We start from the raw sequence: 15,618 nt of genomic DNA, 5'->3' as shown, positions 1-15,618 counted from the left end.
TTTAAACTTGTAGCCCAAAGTTTCATCTTACCTGTTATGAAATATTTAGGAAATAAAGCATAAATGTAAGTCCTATTCCAAGGAACACACTGAGAGTTAAAATTGTGCTATTGCTTGACTACAGAATCAGGCTCTCAGATGTCAGCTGGGTTTACACCTGTAATAAACAAATCCTCAAACAAAAGCGCCTCACACAAAATAGTAAGGATTTGAAGAATAGATAGTGGAAGGAATAAACAATAATATAAAAGCTAAAAAAAATGAGAGACATTTTTGTAAATTTCTGTGAAATTCGCAGATCTTTCACTCTCAAGTTCACAAAATGTTAATATGGTTCAAATATTCATTTCAAAATCAATTTTGTCTTGAAAAATTTATACAAATTACCCAAATGACTTTTGTATGGGGAAACACTTATAACTTCCAATAATTAACACTGGTGCTGTTGGCCTGGTGTTTTGTGCATGGGTTTTAGTTAAAAATGTATTTTCCATGGTGAGAAGCCCTGTAAACAATGATTTGCCATGGAAATATTGACACAATGCAAAACACAAATAGGACCAGTTCTGCCTCTAGACACAAGTGATTCATACTGCAGTGAATCACTACTCCACACAGGCAACTTGATTTCCTGGCTCTATCACTTCTCTCTTTATATCCTAAGACATTGTGCTGGAATGTTGGCCATAATATTAACTTACACAACTACTTTATTAATAAAGACTACCAAATTTTCTACAGAGCTACACAAATTGTTCTTCTGTGTCACAGAATTAGATAGCAATGCCATGCTTCATCTAAAGCCTCCCATTCTTGTACCTTTCAAGGTTAGGTCAGTATGCCATATGGTTAACCTCAAGTTCCCTCAAGGAAAACACTCCTTTATAGTCAATATGTCTAAGAAGCTGCAATTACTTGGCCTTAATTCTTTGGGATTATTTCAGCTGTATTCTCTTTGGCTTATTTGTTGTTTCTTACTGTTTATTGAGAGCTAGTTGTTTCCTTGATGCTGTGCAGGCATCAATAGATTGAATAATGCACTTTTTATTTCTAATGTTCTTTTTTTTCTTTTTTTTTTTTTCTTTTTTCTTTTTTCTTTTTTGTTTTGTGCAATAGAGTATTGTCATTTTGAGGTTTCACATAACATTTCTAACTCAGCTCTGAACTGGGAATTTATATACAATTTTCCAGGATGAGTAGACAAATATTTTGTACTCTCATGAGCTAAAAAACATAGAACCAAAATACAAAGTATTTCAATTCCATAATCCCATGTTGTCCTGTTGTTACAAAGAAAGACAGCTTATAACGAAACTCCACTTTTAGTTTAGAGGCTTTTGAAAATTTTGATTCACATTTTGAGACTGTGATCCTTTCCTAGCCTGTTATCCAAATCCTTCCTGATTTTAAGCCAAGATTCAACAGAATTAAATGAAGGTGAGACCTGGCCAGATAATTTTTGGTGTAAAATGAGCCTTGCAAAAATACTTTGGACTAGCACGATGCTAACCAGGTAGTGCTTTATGTAATCTGAGTATCTATTTGTTGGCTAATGTATTGCTGTCATTGATTCAGGGCTTTCTAGGTGCAACAGCAAGAAGCTAGCATTTCTTCAAGCTCATGACTGGGCATGTTTATGAAAAAGGAAAACCACAAACATGTGATGGAAATTCAGTCATGCCTCACTGAATAATATGAAGCATGGCAGTCATGCAGTTCAGTTCTTCCTGCTCAGCATTGCAACAGTAGGAAAAACATGATGAGGAGAGAAGTTGCCACGTGGTGAATTATCTGTTCCATGAAATTCTGAAATAAATGTATTATACTTTTCCTAGCAGTTAGACTGTTCCTTAAGGAAAGAAAAAGAAAAAAAAAAAGAAAAAAAAAAGTATCAGGCACAGCCAAATGCATCAGGCAGATGTGGCTGGAGAAGCTACCTGAGGTGCCAGCTGGATTTATACTAGCTTTCTTGGAGAGACTGAAGACACGAATGGCTGCCTTGAATTTAATCTGTGTTATTTCCTGCCTGCTGGCGTTACTTACAGGACATTTGCTGTCCACTCTGTTATGCCATTCAAATGTTGGTTTTTAGTTTTTTCCTTCAATTTTCCTTCAATTTTGTTAATTTTTAATACATATTTTTCATTAAATGGTACAAAAACATGAAATTTTTGCTTTCATCATTTGGCTCCAATCACTTTGTTCTTAACCAAAGACAGACAGCAATTCATGGTAAAGAGCAGAGGCAAATGGTTAACACATTTTGAAATATATTTTTGGCAATAAAATAAATTTGTGAAATAGTTTCTGACTTTTTTCTGAAACAAAGCTGCTTTCTAGAACTACTAGAAAATTTCTGTGATGCCATTGCTCTTGTGAAGCTTACTTGCAGCTCACATTGTAATTATGTAATATGAGCCCTGCTTATTACATACATATTACATACATAATTACAAACAAGAGAGTTTATCCAGAATTTTTACTTCGAAAAGCTGAATCAGTAAACTTGATTAAAATTGGTTGATTTGAACCTGATCTTACTGGCCAAATACTGTGCTCCACCATCTAGTAGTGTAGCAATCAGATGTTGCGAAGCCAAAATGTGCTGGAAATACCAAGCGCACAGAATTTAAAGGTTTTTATATGGACTATGTCCATCAGCTTATGAAGATGCAAGGATTAGTGCATTCATATGCAAATATGCATATATATACCTATTTGCACATACGTGCTCACATGCATTCTGGATGTGCATGTCTGTTTCTTTAGCTTTCAGATACTGAGTGCTTCTTAACAGATGTATTATGCACATATTTGGATGGTGGCGAGTCTTGCACCCTGTGTTTTGTTTCATCACTTAAGTAGTTCTGTGACAAATAAAATCCTAGGGTTTTTTTAGTAGGGTTTCTTTGAGGTTTTGGACTTTTTTCTTAGTATTTGTTTTACAGAATGATTAAAAACCCAGTGCGTTGCAGCCCTGTACAGCTATGTCCATATTCCTGCGTGAATCTGCCCACAACCTGTCAGCTCCCTATCAATATTTTCTTGACCTGTCAGCTCAGCAAGTATCACGCACTGTGACTATTTGAGAATGCAGCTGTGCCAACTGACCAGCAGCTCTCTGTGAGCTTACTGCCTGGCTATTTCTTGGCTGCTGGGTGAGGCTAAAAAGAATGACTCAACTCTGATGGATCAAACAAACAGCTCTGGAGCCTGAATGAGGCCCCAGGGTGATGCTTTGTGCAGGCTAGCTGAAAGAGCTGAATATCTTTGAAAACTCCATGTCTGTCAAATTTTGTTGAAACTTTCTAAGGCACTCTCACACAGTGAGAGAAACACAGACACACAGACAGCATGACTGCCTAAGCCTTATTTCCTCAGGAAACCAGGCTAAAAATGTGCCTAGAGATATTTTTAATGTCGCAAACTCTTAAGCAGTCCTCAAGATGAAGAAAAGAAATACCTACACTACATATTATTTGGAGGAAGATTTCCGTGTGCAAAATGAGAGGAGTAAAAATCCATTCAGTGTTGCATAAACCAATGATTTTGGGGTGAAAAGGAGTGCCTTTGCTTTCCACAATTTACACTTAACTGAAATCAGCACCAATCACTGCAACAATAGTATTTTTTTTTCTTTATATATGCTTACAAACCAGTTCATGGCAATAGCATATCTCTTGTTGAAGCAAGGTTAATTTTATTAGACCTGCTCAGAATGTTATCCCTTGTAAATTCTCTGTTGCATGTTCTGTTTTTGTTCTCTTCCAGAAATATTTACAGATGCCTTGCATTTCAGAAAAAATATCTGTACAGCACTCACTGCTTACCTGGTCTGATATTTTGTGGGTTTTGCTCATGACTTTCAGATCACATCCTATGTTCCTAATTGAAGAGAAGGCTAATGTATCTTAAACATGGAAAACAAACTAACAAGCCTGGATGAAAGAATATTCTTTTTTTTTTTAATGACATTGACTATCCAGACATACAGTGTCAAGAACCTGTAATGCAAATACGAACCTGTCCTCAGTACAAAGACAGGGGGTGGAGCTTTTAGTGCTGCCTATTCAGTACCACACCTCACTGCTAGGGAAGAAGCAAGCTTTCCAAAAAAAACAGGCCTGGAAATGGTAAGTTGGCCATTTTTGCCTGGCTCTCTGCAGGAAAATGCACTTGGTCACCCCAGCAGGCCTAGCCCCTCTCTGCCACTGGCAGCTCCTTCTCCTGTTCCTCTGACACACAGCTTTTGTGTTTTGTTCTGAAAGGCAGCGATGGTGAGCCCAAGATGCCACTCTGAGGAAAGGAGAAGAGAGTGGCTGTGGCACAGGGCCAAGCTGTGTGGAGTGGTGCTGTGCAGAGTCGAGCCAATGGAGTGGATTAATCCATGGAGAGCAAGTGAGGCAACAGGGATGATCTAGCTTCCGAGGGGTTTGTTTGATGCAGCTCCTCATTGTTTTTATGCACTGAAGGGGTGTGAAAGGGGATGGATGCAGGCATTAAGCCACAAAAACTCTTGTTTATTCAGTGGTGACTACCCTTTGGTGGATGAAATACCCTCTCTCCTTTGTACACTCTGTGTTATTACAATGGTTGTGATTATTATAATTTTCAGTTAATTGTGATTCCAATTTATAATCTCTCCTAGTGCTCCTCCATTATTGAAAGGGGTAGGGGAAAAAGGGAGCATCTTGAGTGGGTTTAATTTCCCAGCTCTGTTTTAAATAGCACAGCACCTGCTACCAAAGTACAACTGATAATGTCAAAAGATGGTGAGAGAAGAGAGAGGTATATACTGAAGATGCTGAGTAGTATCTTCATAACTTTGAAAATGTGGATAGTCCCATTAATGCTAATGAAATTTTCTACAAATTTGTAGTTACAGACCTGCTAAATAAATAGAATTGAGGCCTATTTTATCAGATTTACCTGGGAAAATATTCCTATCCTAAGCTGGTGACTAGATAACCCCTTCTAGAATTGACATATAAGGTATAGAAATGTATTCAAATCCACTTTACCACTGAAAAATATTTTATTCTCTTTCATTTTATATATCTGCATTTCAGTAGGCACAAACTACTTTTTTTTCCAACAAATCATCATTCAGATTTTGGTCCAAACAGCTCTTCATCAACTCATTGCAAACTAACAGATCCTACCCTTTCAATAAGGGCCATCCTTGAGTGAGTCCTGTACCAGGACCACACAAGCTTTCGAAGATCCCAGAGGCGAAAAGAAGGGTGTGAGTGCTAACACAGAGAGAGTGTGAGTTTTCTCCATTGCTTGCCTGCCTGAACTGCTTTGACATTAGGACATTCCCTGGCACTGTTTTGTCTGAGACCAGGTTGTGCTTTCCCAAACATAACTTGCAAACTCTTTCAACTCCTCCAGATAGAAACTACTCCAGTTGGGGACTCTAGAGTGACTGTCCTGTTTCAGGGGACCTACCGGCAGACAGGAGAAGTTGAGATGTGTGTACTCAACCCAGACTTTGCTACTTGGCTTTGAAGCCAGGATGTGGGCCCTGGTCTGTCTTATTTAGGAATCCAGATTGGGCCTCAGTGTCTATGCTTGGGTACCTAATAGAGCATGATAGTGCCGAAGTCTGCTGTGGACAAGCTGGTGTAGCAAAAAGTAGTATTTCTTCAGAGACAATTTCAAATATTGCAGGATTTATAGGAGCAGATAAGGGTGTGCAGAACAACCCAGAAATTCATCTGGGCCCCAACTGTGTTTCACCCTTATGCACAGACCTCATGGACAGATCACAACAGTGTGCTGCAGGCACTGAATCTGTAAATACAGGGTACAGGGTAAAATCTGGACATCTTCTTTTGGAGCTGGTAGCTATGCCTTTGGCAGTTTCTCAACTTTGCTTGGCAAAAGAGATGGGAATTCACTCAAATTTGCAGGGAAAACTGTATTACCTCATGTGACTAGGAGAGGTGGTAGAAATGGAAATTTTGTCCCATCCCAGGTTGCCTGTAAGGAATTTGATGAAATTTTTTTTCTTTCCTTTAATATGTTACAGAGCTGACATTTGATGAGAAGACTCACTTTCATAAATTATTTCATTTTACTTCAAAATGCATTTACTTAGATATAAGTTCTGTGATCTGATTCGTCATGCGCATCCCTGAGAATGCATAAGCAAAGAGGTGAAAGCATTAAATTATTTAGTTGGCTGATCTGTTAGTATATAGGCTCACACCTTTCTCTGAGACTCTACTGTGTCTTTTTTGGGTACATTTAAGTTTTCTCCTATGTGTTTTTTATCTACTGCTTTATGTTAGATATCCATAGTCCTATTCCCATGTGATTTTAACATACACATTGCCTCTGGATTACTAGGGCACTATATACATAATAGCATAGCATGATCTCAACAATTCTTTTAGATTAATTCTATACACAAAAAACGGGTTTTTATGGGTTTTTTATCTTTTTTTTTTACCACAAATATGCCTATTCTCATACAGCTGAAATCCCACTTATTTGAAAATACACAGGTGCAGAACTATGCAATTCTAAGAAATTCAGAAAATATTGGCCAGCATCATTTCCCTACCATGTCTAACTGAACTTAAATTGCATCTGTAGGTTTTGAAAACTGAGTATAAACAAAGAAAAAAAAAAAACCAAAATGCTATTTTTCAGACAAAAGTTATCAATAAACTTTTTACTGTTGTTTTTGTCTTGTATAAACCACTGCTGAAAATTTTGTTTTCATTTGACAACATATATAGACAACAACAGTGTGTAAATTCATAAGTTTAAAAATGTTTAAACTATATGTTATTATCCACAGAATCACAAAAACAGCTGGGTTGTAAAAGACCTTTGAGATCATCCAGTCTATCCTATGACCCAACACCACTGTGTCAACCAGACCATGGCACTGAGTGCTTCATCCTGTCTTTTCTTAAATACCTCCAGGGACAGTGGCTCCACCATCTGCCTGAGTAGTCCATTCCAATGTCCAGTTACTCTTCTTGGGAAGAACTTCTTCCTAAAGTCCAGTCTAAACTTCCCCTGGCACAGAAGGCTAGTGGGACAGGCTGTGTCCTCTTGTTCTGTCACTGGTTACCTGGAAGAAGAGATCGACCTCACCCAGCTACAGCCTCTTCTCAGGAAGTTGAGGAGAGTGATAAAGGTCACCCTGAGCTCCCTCTTCTCCAGGTTAAGTACCCCCAGCTCCCCCAGCCACTCCTTATAGGACTTGTGTTCCAGACCTTTCACCAGCCTTGTTGTCCTTCTCTGGACATGCTCCAGCATCTCAACATCCTTCCTAAATTGGGGGGCCCAGAACTGGACACCAAACTTGAGGTGCAGCCTCACCAGTGCCGAGTACAGGGGCACAGGGGCCCTGGTCCTGCTGGTCACACTATTCCTGATCCAGGCCAGGATGCCATTGGCCTTCTGGGCCACCAGGGCACATTCCTGGCTCATGTTCAGCTGCTGTCAATCAGTATCCCCAGATCCCTTTCTTGCCTGGCCGCTGTCCAGAGCCAATGACGAAAGCCCAATGTTCTTATATTCTGCTTATTTGTTATTTCACTTTGAAGAATTGAAAGTAAAAAGAAATATGTTAATTTCTTGGGTACTCAGTAATTACACCTTTAGAGAATAAACTTGTAAGTGGCAGTCCTTTGAAGTAACACTGCCTATCTATCCAATCAATAATTCCCACACTGGATACTTCCCAGGTACTTTCCATTCAGACCTCTATTGTACATAAAATGAGTGTAAGTAGAAGCAACCCTGTAGCACAGTTTTCCAATGGTTTTGTAACTTGAGAAAATAAGCAGTGTTTTATAGCTGCTCATGGGTATCTGCCACTTCTTATTTGTTTTCTTTTCTTCTTGCTGTGGCTGGCATCTCTTTCTAATCCTCATCTGTTTATTTAGTGATACAGTGCAGCTGCAGCAGAGAGTGCATTAATAAACTGAACTGGGCCCATGTGCCTCTGACCCAGGTGCCTGGGGTTGTTTCTGTACTGAGCTCCTGCTGCAGGGAATGCACAACAGGGACACTGAAGTTAGTTGAAGGCAGAATATACTTGCTTGAAATCTCCAATCTGCCTCACTATTGCCAGGGTTAACTGCTGCCTTACCTATCTGGAAAGGTGTATTAAGTTTTGCATTTTTAAGCTTTCAAAGTAGTTTTTTCTGGTTTTACCTTCAGGAATTAAAACTTCTATTAAATATAATTTCAAAGCAAATTAAGTACTTATGTTCTAAAATGTAAAATATCTACAAGTTTTAGTCTAATACAGAATCACTAATGAATGTTTTAAAGCACATTTTTAAGCTAAACTGTTTAAAATTATTTATTTCTTCATTTAAATATCAAAATCTAAAAGGCTGTTTTCTGTTTCCTGCTCTGCTGGTTATTGCTTGATTTTTTTCTGGTTTGGTTTTGATGTCATCTCTAGCATGCAAATCAAATACCAAGAGCAAAGTTTTACTGCTCTTTGGTTGTGGTGCTTCTGTAATAAAAGAAGATAATTGTTTTGAACTTGTTTTGGCAGATTAAGAAGTTATTTACAATGTTTTGTCTCTTGCTTTAATTGTGTTGAGAAGACATGGCTATTAGAAATTTTTTTTTTATTTCCATTTGTTTGTTATGACTACCAGTTTTGAATTTGCCTGGTTATTTACAAAATAATTTTTCCTTGACAAAGAACTATTTCTGAAAACAGTAAATTTCACCTAGTTTTTATATATATTAATGATACTGCAATTTACAGTTCCTTTCACAACAAAAGGGGAGTTTTTCTCAAATAAGTTGTGAGGTAATAACATGGTAATAATTCAGACTGGTAACATAAAAATATTATTAATAGTAATTTCCTGAGGGCATTTCCTAAAAGCGGTACTGAGTACTTACTGGTACTCTTTGGTGTATTTCAATGATACTGGAATATACCCAAGTTACAAAGAATCTAGTTAAAAGATCTAGAAACTGTTAGTTATAAATCAGCAGAGCTATATAATTTACTTTACTGAGTCAGAGATGGATGACACAGATGTCCTTTGAAATCCCCTGTTGTTATTGGTGCAGTGTCTTTGATAGTGAGAACTCCTTTTTTAAGATCAACATATTAAATTCAAGGGGGCAGTATACAACTGATGAAGGCTTTCCAGATCTGTTAAAAGGCTGATTTAAAAATTACAGTTTACATGGGTAAATAATTTGAGGTTGATTAGTTGCATCATGAAAGAAACTTAAAGTGAAACTTAAAGTGAAAATAGCTTATTGGGTTTTCGCCTGTCCAGTTCATGTGAGATTATCAACAAGCAAATAGAATAATAACATAGGATTGGTTTTTTCAGCATTATATTTCAGCATCACAAAATTTTAAAATGTGCACATACACTATTATGAACATTGAACTCACTAAGAACATTGTTAGGACACAGAGTCAAGCATGTACAGAACTTGGACTTCCAAGAGCACACAGACATCTGAGAATATAATGGGAGACTTCTTGACTGTAAAGCCAACATATAATATAGAAACACATACACAGTGTGAGATGCCTCATTTCAAAATAGTGTTTCATAAACAGAAGGATAGGTTGCTAAGTCCCTTCTCCTTCATAAAGAAAAGTAATCTCAGAACTTTTGCAGTTTGTCAGAGTCTCAAAAAAACCTGAAACTGAATAGCTACTAAGAAAAAAATCAGAAAAAAGGGAACAGAACTTGAATGTATTTTAGTCTGGTTCATCACTAATCTTTCACTCATGAGTACAAAACCATATGAGTGAGAAGTTTATCAGAATAAAGAGTTAAAACAGGGACATAAAGAAGTTGGAATACTGAGGAATGCTATTAGCACGAGATTGATAAACATGACTGATCTTCTACACTAAAACTCTTATGTAAACTTGATTAATCATTGTCATGAATGTATGTACATTCTTTTAAAATAGTAAATTATTTTGTCCAAAAAATATAACATTTGTGTATTCTTTGAAGAACAATTTTATTCCAAATACATGTTCTTCAATTGGTTTTAGAGCCATCTGTTACAAAACAATTTAACACAAAGTTAAAAAAATATATGCTCAGAATTCCAGATGAAATAGTGTTCAAGAAAGAAACTGTTCCTTCCATTGCTTTATTGAAGGAATTATGAATGATGCATATAAAAATCAAAAAAATGTGGATAATGGAAATGTAAGTTTTTTATTGTTAAGAAGGATTCGTAAATGTTAATCCAAATTATGTATTGCTAAGTGTTTTACATCCTTATAGTCACATACTTGGAAAAAATATGGGCCTGGAACCAAAATTATGCTTGTCCTCATGCAAACTTTGTGTCTCAAGGAGAAAAATAGATCATTTCTTTATATGAAGAAAAAAAATCAGGAAAATTCAAGCTGGTTTTCTCACACTTACAGCTGGAAGACAGAAAAACTTGAATTGTTTGATGATTTTTTCAAATATGAATCAAGTTTAACAAATTAATTTTTTACTCTCTACTCTTGGAAGTTAAAGCACATTGATATTTTAGCTCTATTTTAATTTTACTTTATAGGATAGCATATCTATTATTTTATTGTCTAGATTTGCAGTAACAGGAATAATTAGAAAGAGGTGTGTCTTGGAAAACCAGCTGCTTTTGATATATAAACTTTATCTCAAGAAACCTTTTTATTGGCTATAAGCCTGTCTTGATGGTTTATGTCATTGTATCTAAATGTTTATTAAAAAACTAAGTCATTAGGTCACCAAGTTAATTCACTCTCTAGAAGTTAAACTGGGGGTGAAGATAGAGATTTTAGGAGACTATGAGCAGTGTCTCAGTCAAGTGTTACACTGAAATGTATATGCTTAATTCCTTGAGGACATATTACTCAAAACAGTTTAAATATAAAGGTCATCTTTAAAACTCCTGCCAGGACTTACAACTGAACTCAACAGAATCAAACAACTCAAAATAGAAGAGATGGAAAATGCTGAAAACTGTTATAGTATGTAAGAGTTTGGCCCCAATGGGCTGAATAAACAAAGTTCAAGAAGAGAGAAAAGATGCTCAATGTTTACACAGGGGAAAAGTCTCTTCTTTTTTCCTGTGTTGCCATAATTCTGTGAAAATCCTATTAAGTATACACCAAAATTCATCTCTAAAACAGTTCATACAGACTTAAACATGCTTCACGTGCAGTTTTCAAATAGGTATAAATTTTAACTTCATGCAAACAACTGATCCTATCAGCTTCTAATTCCCTCTGGAGTAAAACAACCCTTTCTTAATAACTGAATGGGAAATTCACTTTTTTCTCCGCTGATATTATAGGTTACATTCAAATGAGCACCTTCAGCCTACATGTTTTCTTCCATATGGACGAAACAAAACTATGATACATGTCACTCCCGTTCTTTCTTAACCTAAATAAAAAGGAAAAATGTCAAACCCCATTCATCCTAAACGTGAGAAGTAAAAAGAATTATTAGAAGTACCATCTGCTTTCTAAACAAAACCTAATGTCTCTCTCATTTAAAAGAAACCTCTAAAAATAACAGTGTTTACTTTGTGTATGTACACAAGCATTCACAGGTTCTTATCAAAGAAATCTGGATAATAAAATTTATTCATTTTCACCTCCTATTTTAGCTAGATAAATCCTTCACTACTTTATTCCATCTCCAGTTTTGAAAGGAACAGACATCACACATAGTCATTCATCCAGACTGGCTCTTGTCTGAAAGAAATAGAAACATTTTAATTTTTTGTGAGTTTCAGTCAGTTACAGTTCAAATCTATAAGGAAAAAAACCTAAAAAATACAGATGAAGTGTCTTAGTCATGTAATTAACTGATCCTACAGCTTCACTTTACCACTCTAATAAGTCATTAAAATAAACTCCAAACTCTAAATTGTGTTTGTCAAGAGGGACAGATTTTTAGGGGTCCACAAGAAAATCAGAACAGAAAATAGAAAAGAAACTCTATCTTTAGACAGAGTATGTATAAAGATTCATAAAAATAAATAATAAAAATAATAATAATAATAAATGCCTCATCAGAAAACATATCTGAAATACATATGTCTATGTAGAATAGTCTGCTATTAGCAAAGTAGACCATGTTCTGAAAGATGTCAAGCTAGTTTTAAGGAATACAGCCTTTCAAATTACAAGAAAGACTTCTTTTGACCTCTGCAAAGCCCATGGAGAGCAAACCTCCAGCTGCCACATTATGAACAAAACAAGATCACAATGATAAACTGACATTAGCAGCTGCATAGTGTGTATGAATAAACAACTCTTTAATAAAACAAATCCCTTTATTGTTATAAATGACAGAACACGTATTTCATGCTGATATGACCTGGTGAAAAAAGGGTATTATTACCATTTGTTTCAGCCATATGTTCCCATTCACAGTATTGCTTACAGAACTAAAAAATATTTATCTTACAGATTAGAATGCTGGTTTCTAGAAGATTCCACAGCTTTACATGATGATCATGAGGAGAATTCATAACACCAAATATCAGAGCCTCTTTACTAAAACTTTACTCAACCCTAGAACCAAAATATTTTTAAAGTACTATATACCTAAAGTTTTCTGATCCCAGTAATACATTTCTCACATTAGAAAAGGAGTCAGAGAGAGAGAGTAAAAGGATGACACACAAAGAAAGAAAAGAAAGAAAAGAAAGAAAAGAAGAAAAGAAAGAAAAGAAGAAAAGAAAGAAAAGAAGAAAAGAAAGAAAAGAATAAAAAGAATAAAAATAAAAGGAGTTGGGTGTATTCTCACATATCTTTTTACTGTTTTCATTTTCCCTAACCTCACAATTAATCAGCGTTTTGGGGAACTGCAGAGCCCTATTCTGAAGCCTACAGGGTCATGTAAGAAGTGGCAGCTGATTTCTATCCTTTTGTAGGAAGTGACAATTCACTTCACAGGGATTTTAAGGTTATTACTAAATTACAGTCAGCTGAAGAACTGAAAGGAAATAGCAAACCTGTTAGCAAATATGCAAGACTTTGGATAGGTGAAGAAGTTCATTGTCCTCTTCCAAAATATTTTTATTTTTATTAGTAGATATAAGGAGAGAAATAAATTTATCAAAAGGAATTCTGTTGGAAAGGAAAAAAGGAAAATAAAACCATCCAACAAACACAACAAACTTTAAACTAACAATGCATAAGACTGAAAATTTCAAGAATCATTCTAGGATGTGACAAGTAAGACAAGTCCTAAGGTAATTTAGCATTCAACATTCAAATTCAACCAATTGCTCTAAACTTTGCAAAACCCTTTCATCGCTTCCTTCCCCCTCCCCAAAGAAAGGATACAGAAACAAAAATAAGCCTTACATTTTCCAGTTTATTGCCACTTCAATAACTTGATCAGCAAACACCAGGTGCATAGTCTGTAAATCCTAGAGATCAAAGAGCTTCTCTGATCAGATAGAGACTCATAAAGAAACTGTGCACAAATTAAAAGAGAGAATAAGAAGAAAGAAAATAAAAACTGCTATGTCTATTAGAAATAATTCCTTTAAAATTTGAAGTCCAGACTCATACCAAGGTATTTCTAAATTATCAAAGATGGCCTTGATGTTCTAGAGTGTACTCTACATTTTTCTGCAGATTTACTACTAACATACCCTTTGTAGTTCTGAAGTTCTGCACCTGCAGCTGCAATAGTGAAGGCATTAGGAGATTGATAGGGAAAACTTCCTCTAAAGCCTGTGATTTTAGTGAAAGTAGCTATGGAGTGAAGTGCTGTATGGAGTACAGCTTTATGGAAAATCTGAGTCTGAAGGAATTCCAATTGTTTTCCCAGTCTATGTCAAATCAGTGCTTATGATGATATTAAAAGGATTTATTAAATGTTATAAACTAAATTAAATAGAATTGTAGTTGTTAAAATTATCAGCTATCTCAGTTCATTATATAAAATGTCATTATGCTTGCATTGCAATATATAACCAAAAGCATGTATTCTATTCCCAATATGTTGAAATCAGTTGAAGAGGTGATTTTTCTTTTAACTCTGGGGTGGGGAGGGGACAGGTACCTTCTGTTAATGGGCCAGCTGTTAAAACCAGGTAGGCAGTGTTCCTTATCTCTTCCAGGACCCATCCTCCCTCCAGAGGGATACCTGCTGTTAATGGGCCATTAAGGCTCACCACATGACTGATACCATTACACCATCCCTTTGTGAGATGCTCCACCAAGTGGGAGGAGCCAAGCATTCCTACCTAGTTAAAAACTGAAATTCACCACAGTAGGATAGCTTGTTTTCCACTGGATTCCAGAGGAAGACTGGACCCATCTCGCCGCCACTGGATCCTTTCTACAGGACCACCTCTACTCCAACAGAACCACATCTGTCACTCCAGGAGGATTTATTTGGACTGCTTCCAACACCCTGACCTACAGGGTGTCGGGTTGTATTTCTGACTCTGTCAGGGTTTCTAGGATTTTTTTGCTTGTTTGTTTGCTTGTTTTATGTACTACCAGATTGGTACTTCTAATATTCCTAGTAAAGAACTGTTATTCCTATTCCCATATCTTTGCCTGAAAGCCCCTGATAGTATAGGGTTTAAAATGATTCCTGAGGTAGCAAAGCTGGGGAATAGAACATCAGCTTCACTGCAGCCAGGATGTTAATTCTCATACCAGGATGTTCATGCTATTGTTTTAACCAAATCAAGTGTCACTTTGCCTAGGTAACAAGTCAAGGAGAGGACGGGGGATGATTCTTAGGATTCTTAGTGGAACACATAGGCTTTGGACATAAAGTAAGATATTCTCCTGGGTCAGGTGAAACTGTACCTAATCATCATATGATAGATGATATGATTGTCAATTGTGTGGTAGCTGAACATGATTCTTTTACCAGAATCATGAGAATTGATTGTTACAAATTCATGCTTGGGTAAAATCAATGGAACAATGGAATTTAATGATTAACATGTATACTTATGTAATAAAAAAAGTATAAAACCATGTCTATTCTGAACCTCTGGTGGAGTTGGATTTGAGCCTGTACCCCGACTCCTAGAGCTCTCTCAATAAAGTACCTGCATATAGTCATCTTCCGTGATTATGTGTTTTCCTACACTAACACCCCTAATTGCAAAATTATAATAATTTGGAAGGAGGGGGTTTACATTCTCCATTCCAAGGGGAGCTCTAGCTTTCCCTGGCAGATACTTTCTTTCCAAAACAAGACACTTGTTTTTCACCTAGCCTTCCACCAGTTTTAAAATGCTGAAGTGGTCCTACTGATGCAAACAATGTCATTTATACCCCTCTCTGACTTGAGTCCTTCATCCTTTCATGGAACAACCATCAAGTAGAATAAATACCCATGTGCAATGTGAATATACTTTTTCAGTGCTGTAGTGTATTTAAAATCTAAGATTATAAAAACATTCATGAAAACAGTCAAAAAAATTTGAACTAAAATAAATAATATTTTTCTATCAGCTAATGCAGGGTTTTGAAAAATTGCTCTTAAGTTACTATTTTCTTTTTATACCCTACAGAGTTTCAAACCTTGGAATGAATTGCAGGAGGTTGGGGAGAAGACATAGATGGGTAGTGGTAAAATGGTGGTTAGAAATTTATAATTTTGAAAATAATAA

The 15,618-nt window shown here is 36.2% G+C and overlaps 1 long non-coding RNA gene across 1 annotated transcript in view; it reads left to right on the top strand.

Annotated features, from left to right (window-relative positions):
- Positions 1-15,017, top strand: part of LOC136288927 (uncharacterized) — a 58,026-nt gene extending 43,009 nt beyond the window's left edge. The window contains exon 3 of the long non-coding RNA XR_010720649.1: positions 14,101-15,017. This is a non-coding gene — a long non-coding RNA (uncharacterized lncRNA). The remainder of the gene's footprint in view (positions 1-14,100) is intronic.
- Positions 15,018-15,618: the final 601 nt, after the last annotated feature.

This window comes from Chamaea fasciata, unplaced genomic scaffold (assembly GCF_029207755.1).
Source record: "Chamaea fasciata isolate MVZ Bird 193981 ecotype frontalis unplaced genomic scaffold, bChaFas1.0.hap1 SCAF_4, whole genome shotgun sequence".
Classification (NCBI taxonomy): Eukaryota; Metazoa; Chordata; class Aves; order Passeriformes; family Sylviidae; genus Chamaea; species Chamaea fasciata.
This window is presented reverse-complemented; position numbering and strand designations above follow the sequence as displayed.